Source organism: Balaenoptera borealis (genome assembly GCF_965194805.1).
Source record: "Balaenoptera borealis genome assembly, contig: HAP1_SCAFFOLD_1915, whole genome shotgun sequence".
Classification (NCBI taxonomy): domain Eukaryota; kingdom Metazoa; phylum Chordata; class Mammalia; order Artiodactyla; family Balaenopteridae; genus Balaenoptera; species Balaenoptera borealis.
The window spans coordinates 22,141-39,339 of NW_028122343.1; the positions used below are offsets into that span (position 1 = coordinate 22,141).

Genomic DNA, 17,199 nt, shown 5'->3' on the forward strand with positions numbered 1-17,199 from the left:
CACAACTACTGAAGCCCGCGCACCTAGAGCCCATGCCCCACAACAAGAGACGCCACCACGGTGAGAAGCCCGTGTACCTCAACGAAGAGGAGCCCCCATTCGCCGCAACTAGAGAAAGCCCGCGTGCAGCAACGAAGACCCAACACAGCCAAAAGTAAAAAAAAAAAAAAAATGTTATGGACTGAATTCTGTTCCCCCCAAATTGGTATGTTGAAGCCCTAACCCCCAATGTGACTATATTTGGAGATATGGCCTTCAAGGTTAAACGAGGTCATAAGCTTGGAGCTCTAATCCAATAGGGGGGGTATCCTTATAAGAAAAGGAACAGATGCCACAGAGCTCTCTGTCTCCCCACACTGAACAAAGAAAAGGCCATGTGAGGACACAGTGAGAAGACAGATGTCTGCCAAGGACAAAGGTCTTACCAGGTATAAATTCTTTTAGCAAATTCTAGATTTCCAACTGGATTAAATTGTGCACCTTTGTATCGATTTAATTGTTGCCTCCCTCTGTATTGAAGTTTTCTAATTTCATTCTCTCTGATTCTTTTTGCTTGCTCGTTTGTCACTGGATGTACTTTGTGTGTGTGTGTGTGAGGGGGTGTCCTCTCTAATCTGCTCATATTTATAGATTTCTTCCTTCAGACAGCATCAAATCAGTTTCATTAGGGTTAGGGGCCTCCCCTATGGCAATGGTTGCTTAATAAGTTTTAAGGACTCTGGCTTAAGTTGGGTTTAATTTCATCACCGTGTCACAAAAGTGCCATGGTTGCTCTTCCCTATCATTAGGATGATCAGGATTTTCACTGCAACACAGGCATAGGCAACAGAGTGGCACAGCAGAAGATTGCTGGGCCCCCAAGCCAGAGGTGGGTGGACTGAAAACATCTTCTGCTAGGGTGCTGCCACTTGCGCTGCATGGAATTATTATTATTTTGTCTTTTCTCTCTGTACAAATTCCCTCAGAATATTTTAGATTTCTAGCAGTGCAAATTTACAGCTGTGGGTTTTATCTCCATCTAATCATGAGTGGTCCAGACCTTCTGGGTGGTTATGGGGACAGGGTCGGAGGCCCAGTGACCCACCTCTTGGGCAGCCCAGGAGAGGAGGACATCGCAGGCCATGCAGGACACATGGGGGTTGCATTCTGGAACAGCGTGAACCAGAAGGGTCTGGGGGAAGCGGGCTTTGCAGTATCACGAGGGTGAGGTACCCCCTGGTTCCTAAGCAAGGATGTGATTGGCTTGCTTGAATCGTTCTGCTGGCTGACAAGGAAACACTATTCAGGGATAATAAGCAGGAATGCATCTGGTGCATTTAATAAGAAGCGTTGTTGCTAGAGGACCCTATCTGGCGGAGCAGAGTGGGGAGCGGAATCTGGGATTAGGCCGGTCGAGGCCCTCCCAGTTTTACCAGCCGTCAGCTCAGCACAGAATACTGCCTTTAGCCCTCACCGCACCATCACCCCCTCCCCGCGCACTCACACACAGGGGCCAGTATACCTGGCTGAGGAGAACTCAGTCCCTGGAGATGGAGGGGTGGACCCTGGGGCGGTAGTTCCCCGAACCCCGCCACTTCAGCGCTATTAGGCACCACAGCAACAGAGGGGCTGAAGCAAGGGGGCTCCATCGCAGCTGGTCGTCCCCATCCCCACCACCAACTCCTCTAGGGACTGGCCAGCAGGCAGCGCGCGTGGGCAGCGGTTCAAAAGCGCAGGCCCACATCGGCTCCAGCCGTCTCCTTCTAAGAGGTCGCCCACTCACCCACCGCCCTCCCAGCTCATGGCAGCCTGCCGACCCCGCTTACCAATCGAAGAAGTCCAGAACGACGTCAGGAACATCAGACGAGGAGAGGTTAGAAATCAAAGCGGAATTTCCAGCTGGGTTTCGGGTCGTCGCCCTCCAAGGGCCGGGTCCTGATGAGCAGCAGGAGCACAGCGGCCCGCCGCATGTCGGGACGCCAGAGCTCCGACCGTCGGAGAACCCTGGAGACCGCTGCGGACCGGGAGGAAGAGAGACGAGGTGGGGGGGGGGGGAGCGGGATAACCAAGAGGAGCGGGGCGCGGACCTCGTGCTTCGGCCAAGAGCCACCTGTAAGGTGAGAACATCGAGGCCAAGGGGAGTGGGGAGGGTGGGGGTCGACCAGCGGCCCTGAGCCAGGGAGCGGCAAGAAGAGCAGCAGCCCAGCAGCTTCACTCCACGCAGCAACCGGACCACGCACCCAGCCGCTGCCCAGAGCGCGGGGTCTGAAGCACGTCCGGCTGCCGCTGGGCGGGCCCCAAGCCCGGCGCACAACTGGCTCCGCCCACCCCGACGGCAAGCGAGCTTAGCCAATCCGGCAGGCGCCGGGACCCATTGAACGAGATGCGCGGTCCCGCCTCCTACCGCAGCCTGTGCGCCGCCCAGCCCTCTGCTCCTTCTGGCGTCCGCAGTCATTCCTTGGTCAGCCCCAGCTCCAGCTCCCTGGCAGCTGGAGAGCTGGGCCTGGGGTCGGCGGCGTGGGGCACCCCGCCCTGCGCCTCCCCTCTGCAAAAACGCAAAATGTGCTTTTCACTTGAAACAGCGTATGCCCAAGAGTTTGCTTTTTGTGGTGAAAGGAGTAATTTGACCGCCCGGGCTGAATCTGCAGTTTGAAAGATCTGGACACCTCTGAGGAATCAGGACATAGTTGACTGGTGGTCATTCCCAGACCCTCGGGCCTCCAGTCAACCAGAGCGCCTGTCCTCTGGAAGGGATAGAGGAGGTTCAACCTGTGCATGTCGTGGCCCGGCTCTGGCCCGTCATCAGGACAGAAATTGGGCTCCAGGAGCCCCCCTCCCATAGCTAAGGGATGCACAGTTGAAGTGAGGGTTCTTGGCTGACAGCATTGAAGGGGAAAAGAAGGCAACGGTCAGTGTATCGGATCTTCAAGGCAGTGAGCCCCTGGAGAGCAGGCCACTGTAATGCTCCAGCATTCTGGCCCCAGCATGTGGGGGAAAAAAGCCTTACATTTTTGCTAGAGGCCTTCTCTTCTTTCCGCTACCCTGAACATTGCCACATAGAATAGAAATATCTCAGAGAAAGAGGAAATGCTTCCACTCATTCACTACCCTTCGTCCTTCCCATCTTGGTACCTTGATGAAGCAAGGTCAGAAAGAGGCTTCTTCAGAGCACATAAGCCAGATGGGCAATGAACAGATAAACCTCAGTCATATTCACCAGCGCTGGACCTCGTGAGGCATGCCATTTAAAAGTGTTGAAATCAAAATGGATTTCAGGTTCACTCTTGGTCAACTAGAATATTCAAACAAACATTCTCCCCCTTCCCCTTTCCTTCAGTATTTGGTGAGAAGAGCTGGGACTGCTTGTGCCCAGCATATTGCAAAGCTTTAGTTGCATGGAACTTCCTGGGGTGGCTGAGTGTTTTGTACAGCTAAAAACTGAACTCTTTACCCCACCTCGACCCCTTCTCAAGCACCCCACTTTTTCTTTTCAACCATTTTAGAATCACACGTTTTTTAAATGTTTCTCTTAATTTCCTTCCTTCTCTTCACCAGCAGAGCATCTTCACACCTTCGTTTCCCCTCTCCTTTCCCCCTCTTTTTCCTTCTATTGCAGTAAGTGCTTTCTTCTCACTTACGGGGCGGATCCACATAGAACTAAGCCACATACTTACGTGGGGGATCCCTCTATAACTAACCATCACAACAGCAGTGGGTCAGCTGAGCCCAGCCCTACTGCTCTTAATCCTGCACCCCTTGTCTCTGGTCACTCAGGCATCCTCGTAGAGACAATACTTGCTTGTCAAAAATGAAAAGGTCATTTCCGATCATTTTGTCCAAGCATCTGCAGTGTATATGGGCGGGGAGGGGTGGGGACACACTTTGGTTTATTCTTTACCCTAAACTACTCTACCTCTCACTTCTAAAATGAAAATATCCCAGTCTTGGACCGCAAGCGCCTAGCCATGCTGCTCTCTCATTCTTCTACTCTCTCTACACGTGTTCTTTTATCTCACTGAGCCCTCCTATTCCTTGGCCTCTCTGGTTTTTGCCCATCTGCACTCTCCCTCTTCTATCTCTCCCTCGTGTCACCATTGATTTGGTTTCGGGTTTCTTTTTTTTTTTTTTTCCTGGCCGTGCCGCGCAGCTTGCTGGGATCGTAGTTCCCAGAACAGGGATCGAACCCGGGCCACGGGCCACTGTCGAGTCCTAACCACTGGACCACCAGGGAATTCCCTGGGGTTTCTCCTCTTTTCCTTCTTTTCCTGATCACACTCAGGCATACTAAGTTGTCAATACATCTACCACCGCTTATTCTTCTACGCTTACAACACCTTCCGTATCTCCACATCCAGTTATCACCCATAGCCAATCAACTGTTGCCTTTCAGTTCTACACACTTCTTCATGTGCTTTCAATACCCCTACCTTAGTCTAGAACTTCAGCATCTCTCACATAAATCACTCCTATAATGAGCACTCCATTCTTCCTCCTCGCTGACCTTTCTTCACATTGCTTTCAGAGTGACATTTCTAAAACACAAATTACATCCCAGATTAGACCCCCATGATGGCTTCTTGTAGCCTTAATAATGAAGTCTCCACTCCTGTCTCTGGGGAAACGCAGATGGCCAATGGGCACATGCACACATGTTCAACATCACTAATCGTCGGGGAAATGCAAATCAAAACCACAATGAGACATCACCTCACAAAAGGACACACGTAACAAATTTTGGAGAGGACGTGGAGAAAAGGCAACCATCCTACACTGTTGGTGGGACTGTAAATTGGTGCAGCCACTGTGGAAAACAGTATGGATATTTCTCAGAAAACTAAAAATAGATCTACCATACGACCCAGCAATTCCACTCCTGAGCATATATCTGTAAAAAAGAAAAACACGAATTCAAAAAGATGCATGCACCCCAATGTTCATAGCATGGTCATTTATAATTGCCAGCGTATGGAAGCAATCTGTGTCCGTCAACAGATGAATGGACAAAGAAGATGTGATGTATATATACAAAGGAATACTAATCAGCCATAAAAAAAGAATTTTGCCATCGGCAGCAACATGGATGGACTTGCAGGGTATTATGTTAAGGGAAACAAGTGAGACAGAGAAAGACAAATACTCAGTAAATTTAAAAGATTTAATAACTGGCTGAATTAATGGACCTAGAAATGAATGTAGAACTGACTTAAGAAAGGGTAAGTGTTCAACAACACACATGCTGCAGAGAGCAGAGAAAGGGCACGGCTTATTTGAATACCACCTAATAAGTTGGTATTACTAGGTCTACAGAGCTAGTGGGCCCTTTTGTGTGCGTCTTAAATGCCAAGTTTATTGTGTATGCAGTAGAGTCATCAAAATTTTCTTACAGGAATTTGGCATGGCCAGAGTTGGGTTTTAGGAAGGTTAACTTAGCAAGTATATGAAGCATGTATCTGTGGGGAAAGACATGGAGGTAGGAGAAGGTTAGGAGACTAGGGCAAAGTTCAGGCAAGAAGTAATGAAGGTAATGATACTAAGAGTTGGCAAGAATGTGGAGCCAATAGAAATCTCATCCTCTGCTGTTGGGAGTATGAACTAGTACAACTGTTTTGAAAGATAATTGGTGTTACCAGTAAGGTTGAACTTGGGCAGACCCTATGACCCAGAAATTTCATGCCTAGGCCTATACTCTAGATCAGGGTTACTCAGCTGTTGACATTTTGGAAAGACAATTCTGGGTTGTAGAGGACTGTCCTGTGCATTGTAGGATGTTTAGCAGTATCCTTGGCCTCCACCCACTAGATGCCAGTAGCACACCCTCAGTTATGACAACCAAAATGTTTCCAGACGTTATCAAATGTCACCCTGGTTGGGGCGGAGGGGGCAGTGCGTAAAATTGCCCTCAACTGAGAAACTACAGAAACTCTTGCATGTGGGCATAGGGGGATATGAGTGAGAAAATTCGTCGCAAGATAATTTGCAAAAGCATAAAACTGGAAACAACCCACATGTCCATCAACAGGAAATAGACACCCTGTGGAATTTTCATACGATGGATAACTATACGGCAATGAAAACTGATTACTACAGTTGCACACATCAACATGGATAAATCTCACAAACACAAAATTGGGGGGGGGGGGAGAAAGAGTAAGGCAAGTAATACATCTAGTATAATTACATTCACATAAAATCCAAAATGGACAAGAAATAACATTATTTAAAGGAACATTCCTCTGCCGTGAATGTATAAATAAGTGAATTATTAACAAAGTTCAGGATCGTGGTTACCTCAGGGAAGGAATGAGGGGATGACGCAGGAAGGGCACAGGTGGGCTTCCAAGGCATTAGCCGTGTTCTAGTTCTCAAGCTTGGTGGTGGGTACACAGGTTTTTATATTATTATGATATACCTTACATATATGCTGTATTATCTTCTGTATACATGAACCAGTTCATAATTTGTCAGGAAGTGATGCGGTCTAAAATAACGCAGGAAAATGGAGAGAAAGGCAGCAGAGTAAATAACTAATTGGATGAGACAGAGAGACAGAGAGAGAGAGAGAGGGAAGAGCCAACTTTTAGGTGCCTCTTAGAATCGTTTTAAACTCATTTTCTTCATAGATTTGGTGATGATATCAATTCCTTATCTGTAAACACACACAATTCATTGCTCAGACTTCTAAGAAATGTACATTTTATGCCTCAAAACAGATCCTACTATATGATGTGATTCACAGGACTTGATAATACCACATTTCCCAGAACACCATTGTCTGAGAATCCTGCCCTGTTAGACTTGTAAACGTGTACTCATTTGTATTCCTTGGAGTTATGAGCATCTGAAAATAGGTGGTTTAGAGTAAAAGTGATTCTTCATCATTAACTTTAGTGTCATTAGAATATCCCTAACTGGTACAGAAAACTGTTTCCAACTCCGGCACCCACCCTACCCCTCTGTTTTTCTCCCAATGGTCACCTCTCAGGTAGTGGAATAAAAGGAGATTTTTTCGATCAAATCCTTTCAGATGATGGAGCCATAAGCAAGGAAAATATCAGAACATCCTAACCTTTCCTGGACGAGGCAGAGAGGGACAAGACAGGTCTTTTCCTACAAGGAGCACAAAGTTTTCAAGGTTGAGGGACTCACTGAGAACATCTTTTATACGTGTGGACACAGAAAAACCCACAAACACCCAGAGAAACAGGAAATGCAGGATTCGTCCCTGACCTGATTTAAGGACCGTCTCTCAGAGACTCAGAGAAGCCTGATACGTTAGAGCTACAGCAGACCCTCAGAGCAGCAAGCCTGAGCTTCCTCCCTCAACATGAGAGGCTTCAGGTGCATACATGTGGGTAACGTAGCCCACGTGTCCTGTTCCCTGTATACACAGCCAGCACCTCGTAGATACCTCTCAGTCCTGAGAGTATAACACTGACAGTGCCACTCAGCTCTCAGAAGCACAGACTCAGTGAAGAGGAACACACATGCCTCTTGGGGCTTGGGACATGGGGCCACCTGGGGAGTAAATTCAGGGCCCTAGGGAACTGGAGCTCGGTAAGGGGCAGGGACACGGACTCCCAGCATGCACCAAAAAAGGCGTATCTCAAAAAGAGGTGTGCAGGCGTTTGTCGAAAGTGAACCTCCCGGGACTTCCCTGGCGGCCCAGTGCTTAAGACTCTGCGCTCCCAATGCAGGGGGCACGGGTTCGAACCCTGGTCGGGGATCTGATATCCTGCATGCCACACGACGTGGCCAAAAAATAATTATAAATAAATAAATAAATAAATAAATAAATAAAGTGAACCTCCGAAAATTCTTAAGCCCAGGTAAAGGCCTTTAATATTAACTATAGTTAATACATTAACTGTATTAACACAGAAATACACACATACACACCCTGCTGGCATGGCATGAACCATACAGAAGCAAACCAATTTGAGGCCTTTCGAGGGACCCTACATGGATAAATTTCTACTTGGACTGTTCCTTCATTAAACAATGGTGACAAAAGGCCTTGTGCCGCTTTCTGTTGTTGTTCTAGCCATAAGGAATACCCTGTGTTACTACAGGATAATGCATTTTTAAATGTCAACCCCAGTGACAGGGGAAAGGGTTGCGGATACCTTACACTAACTTCACTTTAACAGACCTTTATCAAGCATCTACGAAGAAGGAAACACAGTGCTTTAGGAGAGAGAAATAAATAAAAGCCTTTAAGTTCCAAACAATTCAGAAGCTCACACGTTAGGCAGCTGGGGAGATACACACGTAAATAAATAATGTTAATCTACCCTAGGATACGTGAGGCACTAGCATAGAAAATAGAAGAAGGTATTGATGCTAACTAGCAAGCTCTCAAGCAGCCTTAACTAAAGATAGAAATAAGGCCTTCTACCCTCAGACCCCTGGTTCTCCCCTTCTATGGTCCTCTGCTCTGCTCAAGTACCACTTCACCTTTTTCCCTTAAAGAAGTTCCAGATATTAGGCCCATTTCCTCCTTTAATTTTCTTTAAATTAGGACATATTTCAGACCTCGACAAAGGTACAGAGAATGCTACACCCATGCAACCATCAGCCGTCTTAAGAAACGTAAGCTTACAAATGAAATTGAAACCCAGTGTACCTCTCCCCAATTGAATTCTCCCTCTCTTTCCATACATTTAACCACCGTCTTAAATAAGTTTATTGTTCTCATACACACCTTTCTGCATACTACATATGTATGCATTACTCCTATGTATGCCTTTTACTACAAATACATGTATCTATAATCAATCTAATAACTTTTGCATGTCTTTAAACTTCATACGTGCATGGTATCATAATGCTTTTATCCTTTTGGAACTAGGTTTCTCCTTCATCTTTTTCTCCCTTCCACTACTGAATCCTTGCCCCTTGTTATAAGCTGAACTGTGTCCCCGCAAAAGATATGTTGAAGTCTTGACCCGCGGAACCTGTAAATGTGACCTTATTTGGAAATCGGGTATTTGCAGGTGTAATAAAGATCAGATGAGGTCACACTGGATTAGGGCGGGCCCTTAATCCAGTATGACTGGCGTCCTCATAAGAAGAGAAAGAACACAGAAACAGAGACACAGGGGAAAACACTATGTAAAGATGAAGAAAGAAATTGGAATCATGCGTTTACAAGCCGAGTGATGCCAAGGATTGACAGCAGCCACCAGAAGCTAGGAGAGAGGCATGGAACAGATTCTCCCTCCGAGCCTCCAGAAGGAACCAACCCTGCCGACACTTTGACCTCAGACTTCTGGCCTCCAGAACTGTCAGAGAATAAGTTTCGGTTGTTTTAAGCCACCTGCTTTGTGGTAATTTGTTACGGTAACCCTAGGAAAGTAACACATCCCTCCGGGAGCTCTCTGTGTCTCAGGCCCCTGAGAATTCTAGTGTCTTCCTCAGTCCAGATCTTACCATCCTGTTCAGTTTACCTGCAACAGTACCAAGTCAGTGAATTAAGGCTGGTCCTACCGTAGGTGTACTTAAACGTTTCCCCCATTGCTCTAAAGCAGTGGTTCTCAAACTTTAGTGTGCTTCAGTAGCACTTGGAGGACTTGTAAAACCCGATGGCTAGCAGCCTACCTTCAGAATATCCAATTCAGTAGGTCTGGAGCAGGGTCTGAGAATTTGCATTTCAAACAAGTTCCCAGCTGCTGCTGCTGCTGCTCCATGGCAGGCCAATAGCGCCATCTGGTCTCCAGGCAAGCTAGGTCGTCCGTCAGGTCCTTTCAATAACACGTACTAGAGGCTGGGCCACCATCTCTCTCGTCACACAACTTGTTTATAATCTAATATTTTAATTTATTTGAGGCTGCAATAAAAGGATTTGAAACAGGCTTACCAAATAGTTGAAAGAAATCCCTTTCAATGACAGTAAGGTGGGCCGAAAGAAATAGAACAAAGATACGTTGGAGTCAGTGTTATTTAGGTTAAAAAAAAAAATCTGCAGCTTATTCATGTCAAACAAGCTTTTATTTTCAATGTGAACAATACTATCAAATTTATCTGTAAAAGGTCAGAATAAAGTCAGATGTCACTTAATATCATTTTGGGATGCTGAACTTTGGAACAAAATTTGCATTGTGGGCTAATGAAAACTAGAATATCCGTGAAGAACAAATTCATCTCTTCTTTCGCCGTCCACTTCTTTTTATGCCTTCCAACTGTAGGATGGGATAAGAGTCAATTAACAATTGTACACCAATAACATGCAGCAGGGACTTTCTAAATATGAGTCAATACTATGTACATCTGTTGGCTCTCCAAGGAGAGAACAAGATGTTTTCTTCTTGTAACCCAGAGCCTTGGTTGTCAGGGTGCACATCATTTCATCACACCAACCTCATCTCTCTCTTGCCCACCACTATAAATGCTAGATTTTTTTCTTGAGAGGCCACTCTGCCATTTAAATGTCTTTCCACCTTAAGAGCCTATGCTCCTTACACAAATCATAAATCCCTTATAATCCCAGACCTTCAGTTTCCGTATCTGTAAAATGAGAATGAGGCTGTTATCAAACATCCACAGGTGTGAACATTAAGAAAGGGAGAAAGAAAGAGCGTGATACTGAGAGAGAGAGAGAGATGAGACAGAGAAAGGAAAAGATGAATGGGTAGAGGAAGGAGAAACTAAGATTGAATTACCGACTCAGGGATAGCCAATAATCTTACTATGGCTAATTTTCTCTTCTTTTGAATAAAAAATCTAAATTGAACTAATATTTGTGAACTACTCATGAAATGCAGTCTTATGTGAAATCCTTAACGTTTTACTACTTTGTAAGGAGTCACCTTCTCAAAGGCATTGTTATTCCAAGAGACTCCATTTCTGTGGCCAGGGGATGAAGGTACCGCTAGTGCACAGCTTACTCGCTTTAGCTGCTTCTTCTGGTGACCATTCTCTAAAAATATAGGTCTCTATATTTTAGACCTCTAAAAACATATAGGTCTCTATTTCCAGGTCTGATAAATTTCCCATCTGTAGTAGTCTTAAAGCTACAGGACAAAGGACTTGCGGCTGCAAATGAAATACTTTTCAGAACACACTTCCTTCTATATCATCTAGAATACAAGTCCATTAGTAACATTAAACTGTTTTTCCAAAACTAAATTTCAACAATTTTTTCTTATTTACTTTACAAAAAAAATTTAAAACACGATAGATAGCTAGTGGGAAGCAGCTGCATAGCACAGGGAGATCAGCTCGGAGCTCTGTGACCACCTAGAGGGGTGGGATAGGGAGGATGGGAGGGAGACGCAAGAGGGAGGAGATATGGGGATATAGGTATACGTATAGCTGATTGACTTTGTTATAAAGCAGAAACTAACACACCACTGTAAAGCAATTATACTCCAATAAAGATGTTAAAAAAATAAACCAAAAATAAATTAAGTATGTAAACAAAACAAAACAAAACATAAAGCTGTTAGTAACAGGTATATGTCAGGAATGGTTGCACTATACAATAATACCTGTATTCTCCAGAGCTGCCCTCTGCTGAGACCGTACCCACTTTGGGTCCTTCTTCTGCTTTTTCCTTTCCATCCTCTTTCTCTTCCTCAGCATTTTCATACTGATGTGCACTCTCTTCTTTAGTGTCGAATGATACGGACTTTGGCATCACAAGGTGGTGGGAAACATTTCCCGATTTAAAATCAGCAGCAGAATCTAGTTCTCTGCCCTCAGGAGGTTCTGGAGAAGAGAAATATGTCAAAACATAAATAAATAAATAAATAAATAAATAAATAAATAAATAAAGAAGAGCTGGCCATGTTCCTACTGGTTGATACAACACTTCCATGGGCCTCACAGTTCTGCTGCTTGACAGTTTTCACAACATTTTTCCCCTCCTTCCAGTAGATCTCACACACTGTGCTGCTGATTATTTCTGGCCCTTTGGAGAAGGGATCGAAATCATTTGATTCTCAGAGCATTTTTGTATGTTTCTGCCAGAACGTCACTGGAAAATGTTCACCCGATTTAAAGACAAGTTCTACCGCGAAGCTCACTGATTCCTCAACCACTGAAAAGTGCCCCTGTGACCTTTCATCATTTTCTCAGGTCAGGTCATCCTACTGAGAATCTTTACATTTTTAGAAGCCCGTCAACCAAAAGTGAGGCATGCCATTTGTTCGCCCCTAGGTTGGTAGAGAGCAGCATACTTTTTCTCAAGATCATAAAGGTCTTTAGAGAATTGGGCTTCTACTTGTGCATATCGTGCCTGAAGGTTTTTGAGAGCTTTGACCCGCTGCTTAACCGCCAGAGGCCAGCGCTGAGCGCGGCCTGCCTTTCAGGCCGATGCCCCAGCAGGGGCTGCAAGGGCCTGGGGACTGGGCCGCCCCTCGCCAGCCTCGGCCCCGTCGTCAGGTCCACACGCCCCAGCCTCCCAGGACTCGGAGGCATCAGCCAGGACCTCGCCCGCCCAGAACTCGGCCGCCGCCGCCGGTTCCTCTGCCTTCTGGGATGCCGCCCCCTCTGCAGGTTCCTGCGGCTCCCAGGGCGGGGTGCCCTCTGCCTGGTACCCGCCCCGCCAGACCTCACCTGCCTCTCCCAGGTCTTCCTGCTCCTGAGGAGGCGCGGCATCCTCTGCAGGGTCCGAGAGCCGTCGGGAGCGGCGCCTGACCATCACGCGGCCGGCGTGGGGCCCGACCAGGACACGGTAGTTGTAGTGGCTGTGGTGCACACGGCAATGGACCGGATCCCGGAACAGGGACTGAAACTGCGCCATGGGGGGCCCGTGGCCCGCGACCACTCCCGCGCCCTCGTGCCCATTCTCGTCCTCCTCTTGTGTCTCTTCCTCCTCCTCGACCTCTTCCTCAGTTTCGTCTCCCTCTTCTGACTGGTACTCATCCTCCTCCTGGTCCTCGATCTCTAATTCAAAAATTTCCTCCTCCTCCTCCTCCTCCTCCTCCGTCTCCTCCTCCTCCTCCTCCTCCTCCACCTCCTCCTCCTCCTCCTCCTCCTCCTCCTCCTCCTCCTCCTCCTCCTCAACCAGCTCTACATCCCAGTCTTCTTCCACTGCGGCCTGGGCGGCCTCCTGCCCACCATCCTCCCCGTGAAGGGCTCTGGAGAGCCCCAGGGAGGCCAGAAGGGCCGCGGCCCCCTCGGCTCCATCCATCCCTCCCGAAGGGGATGCGCGGACCCCGAGGGGACTGGGGTCGCCACCCGCCCCGCCACCAGCTCCGGCCTGGCCACCTGGGATCGGCCCTCGCTCCTCTGTGGCAGACATGGCAGGACGGACGCGCCACACACGGATCGGGCTGCAGTGAAGATCGCGGGGAAGATGGCGGCCGCCGGGCTGAGTATCGCTGAGGGAGGGGACGCTGTTGGCAGCGGGGCCTCCGGCACGGGGTGGGGGCTGCAGAGAAGCCGGCTGCACAGGGGACAAGAGTCTGCGAAGATGCCTCTGGGGGCCCCGCCACGGGAAGGGCAGACCGCCGGCCTGTGGAGCGCCCCACCGAGACTGCGCCGAGGCCGCTGCGCACAGGGCGGGAAAGAGCCTGACTGGCTGGCGACGGGAGGCGGACCTTGGAAGGGTCAACCAAGGGCCACTTCCTCCAGCGCCGGCTCTAAGCTCATTTGCCAGCAGCCAAGGATTGACAGCACCGCCGTCCAATGAGTGACCAAGGTCTTCAGCTTCCCTGGAAGCCTTAAAGGCCCAGCTCACCCTGAGCCTCCGTGAGCCCACAGGAATCCCTTCCTTTTCATTCCACCACTGCAAGAGCAAAGCTACAGTGTCCCTATAGGGCGGCGCCCTGGGGTATGGGAACCTGCATGTGTTCCCCAATTGCCACCCTGGGGCAGCTCACGCTGACTGAGACACACTTAGTTCAAAAACGAGAGAGAGAGAGAAGGTGTATAGATCAAATCTCAGCAACGCTTAAAACCTCCCACAAGAGAGAGCAAGAGAATTTGGAGGTTTTAATGCGGTTAAAGCTACTTAGAAAAGGACATACAAAGTCGATATGGATGCAGTGAGAATGGAGAGTGGAGAGAAAGCAGTAAAGACAGGAGCCGGACAGTGTTTCATCAGGGCTCCCCAATTCACTTCCAGCCGCCAAGAAGTGAAGACAGAGAGAGAGAGGGAAGAGAGAGACACAGAGACAGAGACAGAGACAGAGACAGAGAGAGATACTTCTTTTAAAGACTGGGCTGAAAAAAAAAAAAAAAAAGACTGGGCTGAGCACCTGCTCTGCACTGGATTGTGTACATCCCCTGCCTCCCCAATTCATACGATGAAGCCCGTCCCCCACCCCACCCCGCCCCCAGGAGATGGTATTTGGAGACTGGGTCTTTGGTAGGTCATTCAGTTTCGGTAAGGTCAGGAGGCTGCAGTCCACACGTTGGGATCACTGCCCTTACAGGAAGAGACCATAGATGGTGCTCTCCGCCCACCACCCCAACGTGAAGCCACAGGAAGAAGGCGGCTATCTTCAAGCCAAAACGAGGGCCCTCACCAAGAACTCCACCATGCTGGCACCCTGACCTTGGGCTTCCTAGCCTCCAGAACTGTAGGAAATAAACCAATGTCTTGTTTAAGCCGCCCAGCCTATGGCATTTTATTAGGGCAGCCTGAGCAGACTAATACAGCATGGCACACGTTAACAGGACAGGCTTCCTAGAATGATTTCTCGGTCAACAGTCCGAGACTTTTTGTTGTACTCAGCCCCACTTAGCCGAGTGGTCAAGGGTAACGAATGCTTAAAACGAGGAAGAAATCGGCAACTATTTTATGCTAATCCCACTTACTATTGTCGCTGGGCACAGAAGCAAGAGTGGGTGTTAGCTGTAACTTCACGTTCAGGAGAACATAAGCTATGTCCCTTACTTCCAGTAAGCACACCGCCTTGGGATCCAGGACATCTAATTTGACAGACCCTAACGTTTCACGGATGGGAAGCACACATTCTGCACTGCGCTCCTGGGAAGGTTGGCGAGAAGAGCTGTTGTTGCCACCCTGAGTCAGTATGGACCCCTACCCCAAGTTGGGTTCAAAGGTCAATCAAGACTGGTGACACCACACACACACACACACACACACACACACACACACACACACACACACACACACACACACACACACACTACCGAGACGCGATGCAAAGTGTATTCCTTACATGAGGAGGCTTCTGGGGGGAGAGCAGGGTAGCCTTTTCAAGCTGCTCCAAAAAAGACTTGAGAGAGTCAGGAAAGGAAGAAATTGCTTTGGGAGTTCTACTGTGATTAGTGGATGGGGCCAGCATGACAGTTCCCTTGTGCTGGCAGTAGCTAGTGTAGTTTGACGCCCACTCCTCCTCCCCTCCACCCTACAACCGCGCCAAAGGAGAGAGTGTGGGGCATTGGGGAAGAGGGAGGCTTGACGTTTAAAAGCCCTCAGCAGTCAAACATCAAAGGACGCAGTCAGACGCTATACTACAATTCACCTCTGGCGTGTGACTGGCGACTGAAACGTGCCATTTTCGTGTAATGGAATTTGAACTTGTGGAAGTAAGCCACTCTGGAACTCTGAGTCCTGCAGCCTAAGGCCGGGTAGGGAGGCAAAAGGTCCACTGAATGCCGTTCAAGAGCCCAGCGTTGTGTATCCTGAGAAGTAAAATGCATGCCTCGGTCACCATCAATAAGGCCCGGAACTCCAAAGCCAAGAAGGAGGGTCTTGGCAAAGCCCTGCATAGTGGCTTTAGTATATATAGAGACACGTGTGACCTGGATTTATAAGTTGGGAGTGGGCCAAGAGATTCCCAGGGCTCTTTACCCCAAAGGGGACAGGACAGTTTTACACAAGGAAACGTCGTTGCTGCCATGGGCCGGACCAGACAGCCAGACCGACGACAATGGCCTGATTGTCTATGAAAATGTGCAGACGGGGCTAACTGTTGGCCAGAGCATCCAGCGCTAAGGTGACTGCCTGAAGTTCACTCACTTGTGCTGTCTTTTCGTTGAACAGTTTTATCTATGGTTATTGTATTGATTACTGACAGGGAAAGACTTTTCCTGACCTTTTCCTATTTATTTTCCACATGTCAGCCTTTTTTTGTTCCTTCACCCCTCAATTACTGTATTTCGCTGTTATTAATTTCATTTTTCTAGTGTACAAAGTGATTCTTTATCACTCCTTTCTCTGTACCTTTTTTAGTTTTTTTATAGTGCTGGAGCTTTTTGTGGGGGCAGTGTCGGTGGTTACACTGGGAGTTACAATTAATATCTTAACTTTATAATAATCAAGTTTGTATTAATACGGAGATAGTTGCAATAGTATTCAAAAACTCTGCTTTTCCCCAGCTCTGCCACATTTCTTTATTTAATTATGGTGACACATGGCATGTTTGTATATTTGGTGCCCATTAACAGAGATTTATAGTTAATGCTTTATACATTTGTATTTTCAATCATATATGAGAACAAAAAGAGGAGATACAAACCAAAAGTACAGCAATACTGGCTTTTGCGTTTACCTGTGTAGTTACCTTGGCCTTTGTGGTTTATTTCTTCATATTGCTTCAGATAGGTGCCCAGCATTATTTCAATTCAGCCTGAAGGACTCCTTTTAGTACTTTCTGTAGGGCAAGCTTACTAGCTATGTACTCTCTCAGTTTTTGTTTGTCTTGGAATGTCTTTAACTCCCCTTCGTTTTCCCCACATATAGAATTCTTGGTTGAAAGGGTATTTTTGTTCATTTGTTCTACGCTTTTAATATGTCATTCCAATGCCAGCTGTCCTCTATGGTTTCTGTAGAGAAATGGGCACAAATCTTACTGAGGATTACTTGTAGGTGAGGAGTTGTTTCTATTGCTGTTTTCAAGGTTCACTCTTTGTCTTTGACTTTTGATAATTTGAGCATGGTGTGCCTAGGTGGGGATCTCTGATTTTATCCTGCTTGGAGTTTGTGGAACTTCTTGGGTGTGTAGAGTCATGTCTTTCCTCCGAGTTTGGAGGTTTTCAGGCATCATTTCTTCAATGATTTCCTGCCCCTTTCTCTCTCTCCTCTGCCTCTGCAAGTGTCATTATGTGTACATTGATAAGCTTGCTGATGCACATAAGTCTCATAGGCTTTGCTCATTATTCTTCATTCTTTGCTTTTCTGCTCCTCTTTTCCTTTCCAGAGACTGGATAGTTCAACTAACCTTTTAAAACTCGCTGATTCTTTTTCTCCTGGTCAAATTTGCTGTTGGACATCTTTTATTAATTTTTCATTTCACTTACTGTGCT

At 47.4% G+C, this 17,199-nt stretch overlaps 1 protein-coding gene across 6 annotated transcripts in view; it reads right to left on the reverse strand.

Moving 5' to 3' along the window:
• Positions 1-17,199, reverse strand: part of LOC309622256 (uncharacterized protein) — a 44,029-nt gene that overhangs the window by 9,419 nt on the left and 17,411 nt on the right. For 2 of the 6 annotated variants that reach the window (XR_014240647.1, XR_014240648.1), the window contains exons 6-8: positions 11,466-11,685; positions 9,577-10,157; positions 1,806-2,524 (exon numbers count right to left, since the gene is read on the reverse strand). The gene's annotated coding sequence lies outside the window, so the exon portion shown is untranslated. Of the gene's footprint in view, positions 1-1,805; positions 5,620-9,576; positions 10,158-11,465; positions 11,686-12,534; positions 12,865-13,188; positions 13,367-17,199 lie in introns of those variants that run through there. The other 4 variants (XR_014240649.1, XR_014240650.1, XM_082409380.1 and 1 more) reach the window with 4 other exon arrangements.